This window comes from Salmo trutta, unplaced genomic scaffold, assembly GCF_901001165.1.
Source record: "Salmo trutta unplaced genomic scaffold, fSalTru1.1, whole genome shotgun sequence".
NCBI classification, from domain to species: domain Eukaryota; kingdom Metazoa; phylum Chordata; class Actinopteri; order Salmoniformes; family Salmonidae; genus Salmo; species Salmo trutta.
Window position 1 is genome coordinate 2,697,896 of NW_021823195.1, and position 18,641 is coordinate 2,716,536.

Genomic DNA, 18,641 nt, shown 5'->3' on the forward strand with positions numbered 1-18,641 from the left:
TCATTCCCTTCCCATAGTCCACACCACAGGACCGTCCTCATTCCCTTCCCATAGTCCACACCACAGGACCGTCCTCATTCCCTTCCCATAGTCCACACCACAGGACCGTTCTCCTTCCCTCCCCATAGTCCACACCACAGGACCGTCCTCATTCCCTCCCCATAGTCCACACCACAGGACCGTCCTCCTTCCCTCCCCATAGTCCACACCACAGGACCGTCCTCATTCCCTCCCCATAGTACACACCACAGGACCGTCCTCATTCCCTCCCCATAGTCCACACCACAGGACCGTCCTCATTCCCTTCCCATAGTCCACACCACAGGACCGTCCTCATTCCCTCCCCATAGTACACACCACAGGACCGTCCTCATTCCCTCCCCATAGTCCACACCACAGGACCGTCCTCATTCCCTCCCCATAGTACACACCACAGGACCGTCCTCATTCCCTCCCCATAGTACACAGCACAGGACCGTCCTCATTCCCTCCCCATAGTCCACACCACAGGACCGTCCTCATTCCCTCCCCATAGTCCACACCACAGGACCGTCCTCATTCCCTCCCCATAGTACACACCACAGGACCGTCCTCATTCCCTCCCCATAGTCCACACCACAGGACCGTCCTCCTTCCCTCCCCATAGTACACACCACAGGACCGTCCTCATTCCCTCCCCATAGTACACACCACAGGACCGTCCTCCTTCCCTTCCCATAGTCCACACCACAGGACCTTCCTCATTCCCTCCCCACAGTACACACCACAGGACCGTCCTCATTCCCTCCCCACAGTACACACCACAGGACCTTGGGGACCATGCATGCAGCAGTGAAGTAGCTGTGCTCCTACAGACTGATCATTAAAAGGAAAGAGCAGCATCAGCCCTGTAACGATTTACTTTGACAGGATGTCATCTTTCCTCCCTGAGCCAGCCGGCTGAGACACCACCTGACCGAGCATGGGATGCCAACAGCTGCCAGAGGGGTCCAGGACAGAGTGGTCTGCAGCAGTAGACAGACAGGGCCAGATGACTGGCTGTTGACTCAGTGACTGGGGATTCCACCCTGTCCTTTCAGTGGGCTCACTAGCAACCACCAGCCCTGCGTCAGGATAGACGGGGGCAGGATCATCCCCCATAGAGGAGCCTGACAGAGTGACGAGTTCTCTCTCTCCAAACTAGCCCCTCCAAACTAGCCCCTCCAAACTAGCCCCTCCAAACTAGCCCCTCCAAACTAGCCCCTCCAAACTAGCCCCTCCAAACTAGCCCCTCCAAACTAGCCCCTCCAAACTAGCCCCTCCAAACTAGCCTCTCCAAACTAGCCTCTCCAAACTAGCCTCTCCAAACTAGCCTCTCCAAACTAGCCTCTCACTCATGAAGGATTTGAAAAATAGACTTTCAAAGACAAACAAAATGTCTTCTGTTTTTTTTAACTAGTAGCTCTGAAATCCTTGTGGTATTTGGTGGACAAACAGAGCTACAGTTTCTCCCTGGTCCTCTGATACCAATGGATTATACAGTGTTTCTAGTGGATGCTGTTCCACACATCACTGCTGTTAATTGCAGTGATATGGACTTCACATTGATAGTTCTGGTTCATCATCAACACAGACTCACAGAATGATTACAACTCTGGCAGCAGTGGACTGACGACTGGTTTGGCCGTGTTACAGACGTGTCTCTCACACACACACACACACACACACACACATATATATATATTCCCTATTAGCCCTGGTCAACAGTAGTGCACTATATAGGGAATAGGGCTCTGGTCAACAGTAGTGTTCTATATAGGGAATAGGGCTCTGGTCAACAGTAGTGCTCTATATAGGGAATAGGGCTCTGGTCAACAGTAGTGCTCTATATAGGGAATAGGGCTCTGGTCAACAGTAGTGTTCTATATAGGGAATAGGGTGCCATTTGGCACTCAGCCTTAGTCTAAGGCATGGCTACCCAGCCTGCACTGGAAGAGCTGGACGTTTCAATCCCACATCAAACACACTGGGTCGTTAAAAAGCAGTTTAATTAGATATTCTGATTATACAGCAGTTCTCCAGTGAGGACTGGCCCGCCAGGCGGTGGAGCGTAGTAGACGGTTACCACGACCACCACGTCCATCCTCCCTCGGTGAGACGGTTACTACGACCACCACGTCCATTCTCCCTCGGTGAGACGGTTACCACGACCACCACGTCCATTCTCCCTCGGTGAGACGGTTACCACGACCACCACGTCCATCCTCCCTCGGTGAGACGGTTACCACGACCACCACGTCCATCCTCCCTCGGTGAGACGGTTACCACGACCACCACGTCCATCCTCCCTCGGTGAGACGGTTACCACGACCACCACGTCCATCCTCCCTCGGTGAGACGGTTACCACGACCACCACGTCCATCCTCCCTCGGGGAGACGGTTACCACGACCACCACGTCCATCCTCCCTCGGTGAGACGGTTACCACGACCACCACGTCCATCCTCCCTCGGTGAGACGGTTACCACGACCACCACGTCCATCCTCCCTCGGTGAGACGGTTACCACGACCACCACGTCCATCCTCCCTCGGTGAGACGGTTACCACGACCACCACGTCCATCCTCCCTCGGTGAGACGGTTACCACGACCACCACGTCCACATTCCCTCAGTGAGACGGTTACTATGTAGGAGAAGTGGTAACTAGGCAGCGATGCAGGTTACTGGTGTCCATGTTCAGAATACAAATGATGAGTGATTCACCCCCCGAGGAAACAAAGCGATTGGTTTCTCTCTCAGTAGCAGGCTCCTTGGGTATCTGGCTCTGAACTGCTCTCCAATTATACCCCAGAGAGAGAACAATCTCATCGTGATAAATACAGTGAAATAGACCTGGACAGAAAAATGGCATGAAAATATTTATGAACTGAAACTGCCTTTTCTCCACAGCCATCTGTGATGTCATGTATCCATGTACTCTACTGCTACTCTCTGTTCATCATACCTGCATAGTCACTTTAACCATATCTATATACTACCTCAATCAGCCTGACTAACTGGTGTCTGTATATAGCCTCGCTACTGTATATAGCCTGTCTTTTTACTGTTGTTTTATTTCTTTACTTACCTATTGTTCAACTAACACCTTTTTTGCACTATTGGTTAGAGCCTGTAAGTAAGCATTTCACTGTAAGGTCTAATACACCTGTTGTATTCAGCATTTCACTGTAAGGTCTACTACACCTGTTGTATTCAGCATTTCACTGTGAGGTCTACTACACCTGTTGTATTCAGCATTTCACTGTAAGGTCTACTACACCTGTTGTATTCAGCATTTCACTGTAAGGTCTACTACACCTGTTGTATTCAGCATTTCACTGTGAGGTCTACTACACCTGTTGTATTCAGCATTTCACTCTGAGGTCTACTACACCTGTTGTATTCAGCATTTCACTGTGAGGTCTACTACACCTGTTGTATTCAGCATTTCACTGTGAGGTCTACTACACCTGTTGTATTCAGCATTTCACTGTAAGGTCTACTACACCTGTTGTATTCAGCATTTCACTGTAAGGTCTACTACACCTGTTGTATTCAGCATTTCACTGTGAGGTCTACTACACCTGTTGTATTCAGCATTTCACTATATGGTCTACTACACCTGTTGTATTCAGCATTTCACTGTAAGGTCTACTACACCTGTTGTATTCAGCATTTCACCTGTTGTATTCAGCATTTCACTGTGAGGTCTACTACACCTGTTGTATTCAGCATTTCACTGTGAGGTCTACTACACCTGTTGTATTCAGCATTTCACTGTGAGGTCTACTACACCTGTTGTATTCAGCATTTCACTGTGAGGTCTACTACACCTGTTGTATTCAGCATTTCACTGTGAGGTCTACTACACCTGTTGTATTCAGCATTTCACTGTGAGGTCTACTACACCTGTTGTATTCAGCATTTCACTGTGAGGTCTACTACACCTGTTGTATTCAGCATTTCACTGTGAGGTCTACTACACCTGTTGTATTCAGCATTTCACTGTGAGGTCTACTACACCTGTTGTATTCAGCATTTCACTGTGAGGTCTACTACACCTGTTGTATTCAGCATTTCACTGTGAGGTCTACTACACCTGTTGTATTCAGCATTTCACTGTGAGGTCTACTACACCTGTTGTATTCAGCATTTCACTGTGAGGTCTACTACACCTGTTGTATTCAGCATTTCACTGTGAGGTCTACTACACCTGTTGTATTCAGCATTTCACTGTGAGGTCTACTACACCTGTTGTATTCAGCATTTCACTGTGAGGTCTACTACACCTGTTGTATTCAGCATTTCACTGTGAGGTCTACTACACCTGTTGTATTCAGCATTTCACTGTGAGGTCTACTACACCTGTTGTATTCAGCATTTCACTGTGAGGACTACTACACCTGTTGTATTCAGCATTTCACTGTGAGGTCTACTACACCTGTTGTATTCAGCATTCACTGTGAGGTCTACTACACCTGTTGTATTCAGCATTTCACTGTGAGGTCTACTACACCTGTTGTATTCAGCATTTCACTGTGAGGTCTACTACACCTGTTGTATTCAGCATTTCACTGTGAGGTCTACTACACCTGTTGTATTCAGCATTTCACTGTGAGGTCTACTACACCTGTTGTATTCAGCAGAAACCAGACCACTCATACTGTTGACAACCTGACAACCAGCCTAGGCCTCCCGCCGCGCGTTAGGGCCTCCCGCCCCGCCCCGCGCCGCGCGTTAGGGCCTCCCGCCCCGCCCCGCGCCGCGCGTTAGGGCCTCCCGCCCCGCGCCGCGCCGCGCGTTAGGGCCTCCCGCGCCGCGCGTTAGGGCCTCCCGCCCCGAGCGTTAGGGCCTCCCGCCCCGAGCGTTAGGGCCTCCCGCCCCGAGCGTTAGGGCCTCCCGCCCCGAGCGTTAGGGCCTCCCGCCCCGAGCGTTAGGGCCTACCTCCACCATCACACTCTACCCCACCTCCGCGCGGAGCGTTAGGCCTCCCACCCCGCGCGGAGCGTTAGGCCTCCCAACCCGCGCGGAGCGTTAGGCCTCCCAACCCGCGCGGAGCGTTAGGCCTCCCAACCCGCGCGGAGCGTTAGGCCTCCCAACCCGCGCGGAGCGTTAGGCACACTGACTGACAGAAATTGTTGCTTCTTTCTGCCAGATGAACACAACATATAGGGCATTTTGACAAGCTAATAGCCTAACCACTGATCAAACAACATTATGGACTAAAAGTTACAATTGCTGCAACAATACAGGTCAAATTAAGATCCAACATCTGTAGGTGGGGTAGAGTGTGATGGTGGAGGTAGGTAGGTGGGGTAGAGTGTGATGGTGGAGGTAGGTAGGTGGGGTAGAGTGTGATGGTGGAGGTAGGTAGGTAGGTGGCGTAGAGTGTGATGGTGGAGGTAGGTAGGTAGGTAGGTGGGGTAGAGTGTGATGGTGGAGGTAGGTAGGTAGGTAGGTAGGTAGGTAGGTAGGTAGGTAGGTGGGGTAGAGTGTGATGGTGGAGGTAGGTAGGTAGGTAGGTGGGGTAGAGTGTGATGGTGGAGGTAGGTAGGTGGGGTAGAGTGTGATGGTGGAGGTAGGTAGGTAGGTAGGTGGGGTAGAGTGTGATGGTGGAGGTAGGTAGGTAGGTGGGGTAGAGTGTGATGGTGGAGGTAGGTAGGTAGGTAGGTGGGGTAGAGTGTGATGGTGGAGGTAGGTAGGTGAGGTAGAGGTAGGTAGGTAGGTAGGTGAGGTAGAGTGTGATGGTGGAGGTAGGTAGGTGAGGTAGAGGTAGGTAGGTAGGTAGGTGGAGTGGAGTGGAGTCATCGTGATTGAAGACAGCGAGCCCCAGCCAGCCTATTAAATCAGAATGCAGGGCGGTCTGAGGCTGAGACCAGTCCTGTTTACACCATCTCCTGTCCACCTCCCTTCCCTCCAATTACAACCATAACATGACCTTGGACCTTAGCAGAGAACTTCTAGCCCGGGGAATTTACAACAAGTCGCTTCAGAGACACGCAGAGTAAACAGTTTCCCGGGCCAAGTCTTTACACTGCAAGCCCCGAACACACATGAAAAACAACCTGAGGATTTCTGTGTTTGGATGAAACATTCCCAGCTCCTCCAGCACACAGACAGAACCCTTCAGAAGACAGACGGGTTGGAAGAGGAGAACATCCCAAAATGGACAACAAGAACAAAACACATTTACAACATGGAGAATCTGGACTTGAATAAAGTTCAGTGACCAGCGAACACACGGGAAGAAGTCCTACTATTTAGCCATGTGATTGGTTAGCCTCAAACATGCAGAGATGCAAAAGATTTAGCAGCGGGGGGGGGAGAGAAAAGTCCAAATGTTCCACACGAGGCTGCTGCTTGGGGAACAAAGCAGGCCTCTGTTGGAGAACACACGTGATCCCCGCCAGGCAGGGCCTGGATTAGGTTAGTGTTGCTTTAAGAACACATTTGGCTTTCGAGCCGGTCTGACGACAGATGATCCCCCTGACAGGAGAGGTTCATTATGGAATAGAACAGGCTGGTACAAGTGGAGGGAGTGGTAGCCTTCACCGCCTGGCTGTCTGGCTGGCTGGCTGTGTGCCTGGCTGTCTCACCGCCTGTCTGTCTGCCTGGCTGGCTGTGTGCCTGTCTGTCTGGCTGGCTGTCTCACCGCCTGTCTGGCTGTCTGCCTGGCTGGCTGTGTGCCTGGCTGTCTCACCGCCTGTCTGGCTGTCTGCCTGGCTGGCTGTGTGCCTGCCTGTCTCACCACCTGTCTGGCTGTCTGCCTGTCTCACCGACTGTCTGGCTGGCTGGCTGGCTGTCTCACCGACTGTCTGGCTGGCTGTCTCACCGCCTGTCTGCCGGTCTGTCTGTCTCACCGGCTGTCTGTCTGGCGGCCTGCCTGTCTCCGTGCCGCCCTGCCTGCCTGCCTGTCTCCGTGCCGGCCTGCCTGTCTCCGTGCCGGCCTGCCTGTCTCCGTGCCGGCCTGCCTGTCTCCGTGCCGCCCTGCCTGCCTGCCTGTCTCCGTGCCGGCCTGCCTGTCTCCCTGCCTGCCTGCCTGTCTCCGTGCCGGCCTGCCTGTCTCCGTGCCGGCCTGCCTGTCTCCGTGCCGGCCTGCCTGTCTCCGTGCCGGCCTGCCTGCCTGCCTGTCTCCGTGCCGCCCTGCCGGCCTGCCTGTCTCCGTGCCGGCCTGCCTACCCCTGCAGCCGTAACCAGCAACATGAAAACTAAACCACATGTGAAACAGCGTTTGAGAAGTCAAAGCGCCATCCTCCAACGCCCTGGGAAAGCAGGTTCCAGTGTTGCCGATATTGAAACCCAATCCCCGGGTAGCCTCAGCCTGCCTGGTGAGTTTCCAACCTGCCGTTCAGGTTGTGTTAATTACTCAGAAATTAATAAGATCCCAGACAAGATCTCCCATTCCACAGCACAGCACAGCACAGCAGATATAGGCCTAGGCAACACTGAGAATAGAATACAAGATCTGATAAAGAGGACCACTACTGTCCTGGTGAAAGCAACACAAGCCTGGCCAAGATAGACCTTGTAAACCATCCTCAGGTCTAAGAAATAGCCGTCTTTAATGTATAGGCGCCGAAGCAGGCCTCGTCTCCCCTGCCGAAGCAGGCCGCGTCTCCCCTGCCGAAGCAGGCCGCGTCTCCCCTGCCGAAGCAGGCCGCGTCTCCCCTGCCGAAGCAGGCCGCGTCTCCCCTAGCGAAGCAGACCACTAGCTCCCGTCTAGTAGTGTCTGACGTCCATACCGTAGCTCCCGTCTAGTAGTGTCTGACGTCCATACCGTAGCTCCCGTCTAGTAGTGTCTGACGTCCATACCGTAGCTCCCGTCTAGTAGTGTCTGACGTCCATACCGTAGCTCCCATCTAGTAGTGTCTGACGTCCATACCGTAGCTCCCGTCTAGTAGACGTCTATACCGTAGCTCCCGTCTAGTAGACGTCCATACCGTAGCTCCCGTCTAGTAGACGTCCATACCGTAGCTCCCGTCTAGTAGACGTCCATACAGTAGCTCCCGTCTAGTAGTGTCTGACGTCCATACCGTAGCTCCCGTCTAGTAGTGTCTGACGTCCATACCGTAGCTCCCGTCTAGTCGTGTCTGAGGTCCATACCGTAGCTCCCGTCTAGTCGTGTCTGACGTCCATACCGTAGCTCCCGTCTAGTCGTGTCTGACGTCCATACCGTAGCTCCCGTCTAGTCGTGTCTGACGTCCATACCGTAGCTCCCGTCTAGTCGTGTCTGACGTCCATACCGTAGCTCCCGTCTAGTCGTGTCTGACGTCCATACCGTAGCTCCCGTCTAGTCGTGTCTGACGTCCATACCGTAGCTCCCGTCTAGTCGTGTCTGACGTCCATACCGTAGCTCCCGTCTAGTCGTGTCTGACGTCCATACCGTAGCTCCCGTCTAGTAGACGTCCATACCGTAGCTCCCGTCTAGTAGACGTCCACACCGTAGCTCCCGTCTAGTAGTGTCTGACGTCCACACCGTAGCTCCCGTCTAGTAGTGTCTGACGTCCACACCGTAGCTCCCGTCCAGTAGTGTCTGACGTCCACACCGTAGCTCCCGTCCAGTAGTGTCTGACGTCCACACCGTAGCTCCCGTCCAGTAGTGTCTGACGTCCACACCGTAGCTCCCGTCCAGTAGTGTCTGACGTCCACACCGTAGCTCCCGTCCAGTAGTGTCTGACGTCCACACCGTAGCTCCCGTCCAGTAGTGTCTGACGTCCAAACCGTAGCTCCCGTCCAGTAGTGTCTGACGTCCATACCGTAGCTCCCGTCCAGTAGTGTCTGACGTCCATACCGTAGCTCCCGTCTAGTAAACGTCCATACCGTAGCTCCCGTCTAGTAGCGTCTGACGTCCATACCGTAGCTCCCGTCTAGTAGCGTCTGACGTCCATACCGTAGCTCCCGTCTAGTAGCGTCTGACGTCCATACCGTAGCTCCCGTCTAGTAGTGTCTGACGTCCATACCGTAGCTCCCGTCTAGTAGTGTCTGACGTCCATACCGTAGCTCCCGTCTAGTAGTGTCTGACGTCCATACCGTAGCTCCCGTCTAGTGGTGTCTGACGTCCATACCGTAGCTCCCGTCTAGTGGTGTCTGACGTCCATACCGTAGCTCCCGTCTAGTAGACGTCCATACCGTAGCTCCCGTCTAGTGGTGTCTGACATCCATACCGTAGCTCCCGTCTAGTGGTGTCTGACGTCCATACCGTAGCTCCCGTCTAGTAGACGTCCATACCGTAGCTCCCGTCTAGTGGTGTCTGACATCCATACCGTAGCTCCCGTCCAGTAGTGTCTGACGTCCATACCGTAGCTCCCGTCTAGTGGTGTCTGACGTCCATACCGTAGCTCCCGTCTAGTAGACGTCCATACCGTAGCTCCCGTCTAGTAGCGTCTGACGTCCATACCGTAGCTCCCGTCTAGTAGCGTCTGACGTCCATACCGTAGCTCCCGTCTAGTAGCGTCTGACGTCCATACCGTAGCTCCCGTCTAGTAGCGTCTGACGTCCATACCGTAGCTCCCGTCTAGTAGTGTCTGACGTCCATACCGTAGCTCCCGTCTAGTAGTGTCTGACGTCCATACCGTAGCTCCCGTCTAGTGTCTGACGTCCATACCGTAGCTCCCGTCTAGTGGTGTCTGACGTCCATACCGTAGCTCCCGTCTAGTAGACGTCCATACCGTAGCTCCCGTCTAGTAGACGTCCATACCGTAGCTCCCGTCTAGTAGACGTCCATACCGTAGCTCCCGTCTAGTAGACGTCCATACCGTAGCTCCCGTCTAGTGGTGTCTGACGTCCATACCGTAGCTCCCGTCTAGTGGTGTCTGAGGTCCATACCGTAGCTCCCGTCTAGTGGTGTCTGACGTCCATACCGTAGCTCCCGTCTAGTGGTGTCTGACGTCCATACCGTAGCTCCCGTCTAGTGGTGTCTGACGTCCATACCGTAGCTCCCGTCTAGTGGTGTCTGACGTCCATACCGTAGCTCCCGTCTAGTGGTGTCTGACGTCCATACCGTAGCTCCCGTCTAGTGGTGTCTGACGTCCATACCGTAGCTCCCGTCTAGTGGTGCCTGACGTCCATACCGTAGCTCCCGTCTAGTGGTGCCTGACGTCCATACCGTAGCTCCCGTCTAGTAGACGTCCATACCGTAGCTCCCGTCTAGTAGACGTCCATACCGTAGCTCCCGTCTAGTAGACGTCCATACCGTAGCTCCCGTCTAGTAGTGTCTGACGTCCATACAGTAGCTCCCGTCTAGTAGTGTCTGACGTCCATACCGTAGCTCCCGTCTAGTAGTGTCTGACGTCCATACCGTAGCTCCCGTCTAGTCGTGTCTGACGTCCATACCGTAGCTCCCGTCTAGTCGTGTCTGACGTCCATACCGTAGCTCCCGTCTAGTCGTGTCTGACGTCCATACCGTAGCTCCCGTCTAGTCGTGTCTGACGTCCATACCGTAGCTCCCGTCTAGTCGTGTCTGACGTCCATACCGTAGCTCCCGTCTAGTCGTGTCTGACGTCCATACCGTAGCTCCCGTCTAGTAGACGTCCATACCGTAGCTCCCGTCTAGTAGACGTCCACACCGTAGCTCCCGTCTAGTAGTGTCTGACGTCCACACCGTAGCTCCCGTCTAGTAGTGTCTGACGTCCACACCGTAGCTCCCGTCTAGTAGTGTCTGACGTCCACACCGTAGCTCCCGTCTAGTAGTGTCTGACGTCCACACCGTAGCTCCCGTCCAGTAGTGTCTGACGTCCACACCGTAGCTCCCGTCCAGTAGTGTCTGACGTCCATACCTTAGCTCCCGTCCAGTAGTGTCTGACGTCCATACCGTAGCTCCCGTCTAGTAGACGTCCATACCGTAGCTCCCGTCTAGTAGACGTCCATACCGTAGCTCCCGTCTAGTAGACGTCCATACCGTAGCTCCCGTCTAGTAGACGTCCATACCGTAGCTCCCGTCTAGTAGACGTCCATACCGTAGCTCCCGTCTAGTAGTGTCTGACGTCCATACCGTAGCTCCCGTCTAGTAGTGTCTGACGTCCATACCGTAGCTCCCGTCTAGTAGTGTCTGACGTCCATACCGTAGCTCCCGTCTAGTAGTGTCTGACGTCCATACCGTAGCTCCCGTCTAGTAGTGTCTGACGTCCATACCGTAGCTCCCGTCTAGTAGTGTCTGACGTCCATACCGTGGCTCCCGTCTAGTGTCTGACGTCCATACCGTAGCTCCCGTCTAGTGGTGTCTGACGTCCATACCGTAGCTCCCGTCTAGTAGTGTCTGACGTCCATACCGTAGCTCCCGTCTAGTGGTGTCTGACGTCCATACCGTAGCTCCCGTCTAGTAGTGTCTGACGTCCATACCGTAGCTCCCGTCTAGTAGACGTCCATACCGTAGCTCCCGTCTAGTGGTGTCTGACGTCCATACCGTAGCTCCCGTCTAGTGGTGTCTGACGTCCATACCGTAGCTCCCGTCTAGTGGTGTCTGACGTCCATACCGTAGCTCCCGTCTAGTGGTGTCTGACGTCCATACCGTAGCTCCCGTCTAGTGGTGTCTGACGTCCATACCGTAGCTCCCGTCTAGTGGTGTCTGACGTCCATACCGTAGCTCCCGTCTAGTAGACGTCCATACCGTAGCTCCCGTCTAGTAGACGTCCATACCGTAGCTCCCGTCTAGTAGACGTCCATACCGTAGCTCCCGTCTAGTAGTGTCTGACGTCCATACCGTAGCTCCCGTCTAGTGTCTGACGTCCATACCGTAGCTCCCGTCTAGTGTCTGACGTCCATACCGTAGCTCCCGTCTAGTGTCTGACGTCCATACCGTAGCTCCCGTCTAGTAGACGTCCATACCGTAGCTCCCGTCTAGTAGTGTCTGACGTCCATACCGTAGCTCCCGTCTAGTAGACGTCCATACCGTATCTCCCGTCTAGTAGACGTCCATACCGTAGCTCCCGTCTAGTAGTGTCTGACGTTCATACCGTAGCTCCCGTCTAGTAGTGTCTGACGTCCATACCGTAGCTCCCGTCTAGTAGTGTCTGACGTCCATACCGTAGCTCCCGTCTAGTAGTGTCTGACGTCCATACCGTAGCTCCCGTCTAGTAGTGTCTGACGTCCATACCGTAGCTCCCGTCTAGTAGTGTCTGACGTCCATACCGTAGCTCCCGTCTAGTAGTGTCTGACGTCCATACTACTGCCACCTTTTTTTAGCCGTAGTCGCGTTGTTTTCCAATTCAAGACCAGAAGACATGACATTCTGTGACCTTTACTTGGACCGTACAGCTGAGTGGCGTGCATTAGCGTGCATTAGCGTGCGTTACCGTTTCCCTTTCCTCTGAACCCCCCAGCTCCGCTCAGACTTAATGTCTTTCAGCTGTGGAGAAAGATGTGAATGCCTTGCCTGTCCTTATCATGTAAATCTCTCCTTAAACTGAGACTTAAGTCGGGTCTCACTCGCCTGGACAATGTAGAAGTGCTTTCGACGAAGACTCAGTCCGTGTGGGTCAGAATAACGGGTCCCGTGTAGCTCAGTTGGTAGAGCATGGTGTTTGCAACGCCAGGGTTGTGGGTTCGATTCCCACGGGGGACCAGTACGTTGAAAAAAAATGTAAAAAAATGTATGAAATGTTTGCATTCACTACTGTATGTCGCTCTGGATAAGAGCATCTGCTAAATGACTAAAACGTAAATGTAAATGTAATAAAATGTAGACCAGACACTTATCAAATACTAGATAGCTATTCCATTGTTCAGGGGATAAGACAAGGTGTTCAGACGTGTTGGATACACATCCAGCAAGCCGGGTTCATCTCCATGCAGGGAATTAGATTTCAGAAAACACACCCTGCACAAGTATTTTGGTTCACTTTAGGGTCAGTGGCTGCCTGACATCATGGAAAACAGGATTTTCTGATTCAGGATCATTTGTGGCATATTGGCTGAGGTACGACAAGGTCAAGCAGCGAGACGCTGTCACACATTGGAGTTGCTTCTTTTTTAAATGCATTTAATCTTTATTTAACTCGGCAAGTCAGTTAAGAACAAATTCTTATTTACAATGACGGCCTACCGGGGAACAGTGGGTTAACTGCCTTGTTCAGGGGCAGAACGACTGATTTTTACCTTGTCAGCTCAGGGATTCGATCAAGCAACCTTTCAGGTTACTAGTCCAACGCCTCGGTCGTAGTCATACTCGACTACAATCCATTTTGAGTGCGACTGAACAAATAAGAAAAACTAAAATTCACACACAATCCTGTTCAGTTGTACTATCTAGATGGATTTAACTTTCTGAAATCATTAAACACATGTTAAATACAGGTTAATTACATCATGTCTGTTTACAGCAGAGGAACTCCAGACTATTTTAGTACACCAAATATGAGAAGGTTGTTTCACAATTACAGGGCATGTTTTCTTCTTCAGAAATAAACCTGAGGAGGCTACCTCCTAACCCCAGGGAGGAGAGGAGGCTACCTCCTAACCCCAGGGAGGGGAGGAGGCTACCTCCTAACCCCAGGGAGGGGAGGAGGCTACCGCCTAACCCCAGGGAGGAGAGGAGGCTACCTCCTAACCCCAGGGAGGAGAGGAGGCAACCTCCTAACCCCAGGGAGGAGAGGAGGCAACCTCCTAACCCCAGGGAGGAGAGGAGGCAACCTCCTAACCCCAGGGAGGAGAGGAGGCTACCTCCTAACCCCAGGGAGGGGAGGAGGCTACCTCCTAACCCCAGGGAGGGGAGGAGGCTACCTCCTAACCCCAGGGAGGGGAGGAGGCTACCTCCTAACCCCAGGGAGGGGAGGAGGCTACCTCCTAACCCCAGGGAGGGGGGAGGCTACCTCCTAACCCGAGGGAGGGGAGGAGGCTACCTCCTAACCCCAGGGAGGGGAGGAGGCTACCTCCTAACCCCAGGGAGGGGAGGAGGCTACCTCCTAACCCCAGGGAGGAGAGGAGGCTACCTCCTAACCCCAGGGAGGAGAGGAGGCTACCTCCTAACCCCAGGGAGGAGAGGAGGCTACCTCCTAACCCCAGGGAGGAGAGGAGGCTACCTCCTAACCCCAGGGAGGAGAGGAGGCTACCTCCTAACCCCAGGGAGGAGAGGAGGCTACCTCCTAACCCCAGGGAGGAGAGGAGGCTACCTCCTAACCCCAGGGAGGAGAGGAGGCTACCTCCTAACCCCAGGGAGGAGAGGAGGCTACCTCCTAACCCCAGGGAGGAGAGGAGGCTACCTCCTAACCCCAGGGAGGAGAGGAGGCTACCTCCTAACCCCAGGGAGGAGAGGAGGCTACCTCCTAACCCCAGGGAGGAGAGGAGGCTACCTCCTAACCCCAGGGAGGAGAGGAGGCTACCTCCTAACCCCAGGGAGGAGAGGAGGCTACCTCCTAACCCCAGGGAGGAGAGGAGGCTACCTCCTAACCCCAGGGAGGAGGCTACATCACAACACTGAGCAGATGCATTTAGAGTTGACATCATGGTATTTATGGACCTAGTTCGTCAGTGACAGTGAGCAGAGTGAATCAACATGATGCTATTTGAAGGATAAACAAACAGTCTGTGTTGAGACTCGACGAGTGAAACAACGTTTCTGCTGTGTCAGAAAACTCTCCCAACCCACAATAACCCCACAGAGAACACACATTTTTAATCTAAAGCAGTCCCTAATAACTTTGTCAATTGCTAGCAGACATGTTACTCAATAAACAGGCAAACAGCAAGCCAAAACATTCGAGAAAGTTCTAAGATATAAGCATGTCTGGATGCCAAAACTAAAACACAGCAGGGGCTTTTCAGGCTTTTTTGGTTTTGTTTAGGGCCGGATTACACCAAAGATCTGCATCCCAGGACAGAGGCTTCATTACGCATCCCAGGACGGCGCCCTATTCCTTATATGGCACTCCTTTTGCTGCCCTACAGATTCCACCTAGAGGGGCCCGCTGCCCTACAGATTCCACCTAGAGGGGCCCGCTGCCCTACAGATTCCACCTAGAGGGGCCCGCCGCCCTACAGATTCCACCTAGAGGGGCCCGCTGCCCTACAGATTCCACCTAGAGGGGCCCGCCGCCCTACAGATTCCACCTAGAGGGGCCCGCTGCCCTACAGATTCCACCTAGAGGGGCCCGCTGCCCTACAGACTCCACCTAGAGGGGCCCGCTGCCCTACAGACTCCACCTAGAGGGGCCCGCTGCCCAACAGATTCCACCTAGAGGGGCCCGCCGCCCTACAGATTCCACCTAGAGGGGCCCGCCGCCCTACAGATTCCACCTAGAGGGGCCCGCTGCCCTACAGACTCCAAATCCTATACTGTCCTATGCAGGATATCATCTCAGGTGAAGAAGGCATTCACATTACTCAGTCTACTGTGACCCAGCAGAACCCTCATTCTCTCAGCAACAGGGTTGAAACAGCAGATCCCTCATTCTCTCAGCAACAGGGTTGAAACAGCAGATCCCTCATTCTCTCAGCAACAGGGTTGAAACAGCAGAACACTCATTCTCTCAGCAACAGGGTTGAAACAGCAGAACCCTCATTCTCTCGGCAACAGGGTTGAAACAGCAGAACCCTCATTCTCTCAGCAACAGGGTTGAAACAGCAGAAACCTCATTCTCTCAGCAGTAGGGTTGAAACAGCAGAACCCTCATTCTCTCAGCAGTAGGGTTGAAACAGCAGAACCCTCATTCTCTCAGCAACAGGGTTGAAACAGCAGAACCCTCATTCTCTCAGCAACAGGGTTGAAACCGCAGAACCCTCATTCTCTCAGCAACAGGGTTGAAACCGCAGAACCCTCATTCTCTCAGCAACAGGGTTGAAACCGCAGAACCCTCATTCTCTCAGCAACAGGGTTGAAACAGCAGAACTCTCATTCTATACGCAGCCATTCAATATTTCATTCAGGCCTTGAGGAGCTGTGCAGGATAATTAGGAAGTAAATGAAACAGAACGCCCATACTAAAATGTACAATGGGACAGGTTCCACCAGGGAATGACTAACACAGCCTGACCTCAGAGTTCAGCAGGTCAGACTTAAAAAGGAGGGAAAGAATTACGCTCAGGAAGCTGTAAACACAGACCCCGCAGTCACATTCTACAGGGGGGAAGTGGGAGGGAGAAAGAGAAAGGAAGAGCCAGTCATTCACATTTTAGAGGAGGGCGGCGGTGGGGGGGAGGGAGAAAGAAGAAGTGGAGGAGGGAAAGCGAGACAGGAAAACATCCCTCATCCAGCCAGGAGAGCGAGATGAGAGGTGGGAAGAGAGTGGGTGGGTTGAAGAGGAGGCCTCTGGGAGTGGTGGTGAGGTTCGGCCGGGCTGAACCAGAGGCTACAGGGGCCCCATGCTGCTCACTGTGGGAACCCCACTACTTCACTGCCCCCTCTCCCTCTTCTCACTACCTCTCCCTCCACCTCGCCCCACTACCTCACCCTCGACTACCTCTCCCTCCACTACCTCACCCTCCACTACCTCTCCCTCCACTACCTCTCCCCCCACTACCTCTCCCCCCACTACCTCTCCCTCCTCCACTACCTCTCCCCCCACTACCTCTCCCTCCTCCACTACCTCTCCCTCTCTGCTGCTAGCTACAGCAATATGGCTAATGAAAGCAGCATGAGACGAGCTCCACAATCCAGCCTTCCAGGACCAGACCACATTGCAGCACAAGAGGCCTTTTCAGTTTGTCCCCCACGCTTGGATGAAACCGCACTGACACACTCCGCTCTGGCCAGGCCCCCCCCGCCCAGGCCCCTGCTCCAGCCCCCCCCTACCCAGGCCCCTGCTCCAGCCCCCCCTACCCAGGCCCCCCCGCTCCAGCCCCCCCCCACTCAAACTCCACCCACTACCTCACCCACTACCTCACCCACTACCTCACACCCCCCCCCCCCCCCCCCCAAGCCCAGGCCCCTGCTCCAGCCCCCCCCTAGCCAGGCCCCTGCTCCAGCCCCCCTAGCCAGGCCCCTGCTCCAGCCCCCCTAGCCAGGCCCCTGCTCCAGCCCCCCTAGCCAGGCCCCTGCTCCAGCCCCCCTGGGAGAGAAGGAAGGAGGACTGGTTACTGCAAAAGTAAACAGAGTTCCAGATGAGACTCAGACAGGATGTGAGGCTGAGCCAGCAGAAATCCCCTTTCCCACTGCTGCTGCACCAGATAAAGCTGAGGAAAATAAACTACCATTCATTAGAGGAATCCAACGCTGAAACATCTTCACCCAGCACTACTTCAAAGGGAAGAGTGAGGAGGAGTGTTTCTCTGGGGCAATGATGCAACCCCTGGGTTAGAGATCAGAGGAGAAACTGATCATTCATGTTCAGATTGTTCAGCCCTATTTCTAGAACAATCTCTGATCCTACTTTTATTTTCAACTGGAGGGAAACTAAAAAAACTAAAAGTGGGCCTAAACCATTTCTGTTCACACAACAGAAATATCCCAGCAGAATCCTAGTCATGTTGATAGATACTACAGTCTGTCATGGTAGTGACCTACAGACAGGCCTACCGCCACCTCCCAGCAGGGAGGAACCTACAGACAGCCCTACCGCCACCTCCCAGCAGGGAGGAACCTACAGACAGCCCTACCGCCACCTCCCAGCAGGGAGGAACAACTGTCACGGTAGTGACCTACAGACAGCCCTACCGCCACCTCCCAGCAGGGAGGAACCTACAGACAGCCCTACCGCCACCTCCCAGCAGGGAGGAACCTACAGACAGCCCTACCGCCACCTCCCAGCAGGGAGGAACCTACAGACAGCCCTACCGCCACCTCCCAGCAGGGAGGAACCTACAGACAGCCCTACCGCCACCTCCCAGCAGGGAGGAACAACTGTCACGGTAGTGACCTACAGACAGCCCTACCGCCACCTCCCAGCAGGGAGGAACCTACAGACAGCCCTACCGCCACCTCCCAGCAGAGAGGAACCTACAGACAGCCCTACCGCCACCTCCCAGCAGGGAGGAACAACTGTCATGGTAGTGACCTACAGACAGCCCTACCGCCACCTCCCAGCAGAGAGGAACAACTGTCTTTCCTGAACCCAGAGAACACAGCCAGGTCGCTTTCCTGTCTCTCTCTCTCTGCTGAACCCAGAGAACACAGCCAGGTCGCTTTCCTGTCTCTCTCTCTCTGCTGAACCCAGAGAACACAGCCAGGTCGCTTTCCTGTCTCTCTCTCTCTGCTGAACCCAGAGAACACAGCCAGGTCGCTTTCCTGTCTCTCTCTCTCTGCTGAACCCAGAGAACACAGCCAGGTCGCTTTCCTGTCTCTCTCTCTCTGCTGAACCCAGAGAACACAGCCAGGTCGCTTTCCTGTCTCTCTCTCTCTGCTGAACCCAGAGAACACAGCCAGGTTCCCTTCCTGTCTCTCTCTCTCTCTCTGCTGAACCCAGAGAACACAGCCAGGTCCCCTTCCTGTCTCTCTCTCTGCTGAACCCAGAGAACACAGCCAGGTCCCTTTCCTGTCTCTCTCTCTGCTGAACCCAGAGAACACAGCCAGGTCCGTTTCCTGTCTCTTCCCTGCTGAACCCAGAGAACACAGCCAGGTCCCTTTCCTGTCTCTCTCTCTGCTGAACCCAGAGAACACAGCCAGGTCCCTTTCCTGTCTCTTCCCTGCTGAACCCAGAGAACACAGCCAGGTCCCTTTCCTGTCTCTCTCTCTGCTGAACCCAGAGAACACAGC

The 18,641-nt window shown here is 53.9% G+C and overlaps 1 protein-coding gene and 1 long non-coding RNA gene across 2 annotated transcripts in view; both read right to left on the reverse strand.

Annotated features, from left to right (window-relative positions):
• The window catches only part of LOC115189569 (probable JmjC domain-containing histone demethylation protein 2C), a 52,414-nt gene that overhangs the window by 17,068 nt on the left and 16,705 nt on the right, over window positions 1–18,641 (reverse strand). The window lies entirely within an intron of this gene.
• LOC115189559 (uncharacterized) lies at window positions 17,333–17,861 on the reverse strand. The gene is made up of 2 exons (XR_003876947.1): window positions 17,512–17,861; window positions 17,333–17,471 (listed from the first exon to the last, which is right to left on the reverse strand). It is a non-coding gene; the product is annotated as an uncharacterized LOC115189559 (long non-coding RNA).